Consider the following 1,064-nt stretch of genomic DNA (forward strand, 5'->3'; position numbering starts at 1 on the left):
AAAAAAAAAAAAAAAATATATATATATATATAAAATATGTTTATATAAAAATATAAATATATTCTTAAATCTACTCGTTTAAAAATATAGTTTGATGTGCTAGTTGCATTTTTCCAGTATGCATTGAAACAAATAAAAGAATCGTCCATCCACGCGTCACTAGCATGCTGCCCAAAGTGCATCCCTCACACTAGGGCAGCAGTTCCCACGATGTGGTCCCCAGATTAGCAGCAGCAGCGCAGCAGCACCTGTCAACCTCTTAGAAATGCAGATTCTCAGGCCCCACCGCAGACCTGTGAATCGGAAGCTCTCGGGGTGGGGCTCAGCAATCTCTCCCTCAAACTCTTCTGTGGTCCCGATGCCTGTTAAGGTTGGGAGCCGCTTTGCTAGAGTGACCACTTCAGAGTGTCCTGGTCATTTCACCTGTGTGCCTCCCAGACCCTCCAGCCGCACCCTGCTCACCCCACCTCTGGGCCTTCGCCAGAACCATTTGCCCCACCTGGATTACTCTGACCTCCTCTTCTCACAGTGTCATTGTGAGGACAGAGCACATGAAATCAGACTCAGCCTTTCATTGCTGAGTTCAGAAAGACAGTGATTATAACGTGATGAACATCTGCCTCAAGGAAAACACCTTGAAATTTACACACGAGCATGCAAAGCTGTCAAAGGTGTTTGAACCACAGCAACTCTGCCTCAGATAGGAGCTGGGTAAAATGAGGCTGAGACCTACCGGGCTTCATTCCCAGATGGTTAATGCATTCTAAGTCACAGGATGAGGCAGGAGGTCGCCACAAGATACAGGTCATAAAGACCTGATAAAAACAGGTTGCAGTTAAGAAGTTGGCCATAACACACCAAAACCAAGATGGCCACAAGAGTGACCTCTGGTCGTCCTCACTGCTGCACTCCCATCAGCACCATGACAGTTTACAAACGCCATGGCAACGTCAGGAAGTTACCCTGTATGGTCTAAAAAGGGGAGGCATGAAAAATCCACCTCTTGTTTAGCATATTATCGAGAAATAATCATAAAAATGGGCAACCAGCAGCCCTCAGGCTGC

This window comes from Piliocolobus tephrosceles, chromosome 13, assembly GCF_002776525.5.
Source record: "Piliocolobus tephrosceles isolate RC106 chromosome 13, ASM277652v3, whole genome shotgun sequence".
In the NCBI taxonomy this organism is placed as follows: Eukaryota; Metazoa; Chordata; class Mammalia; order Primates; family Cercopithecidae; genus Piliocolobus; species Piliocolobus tephrosceles.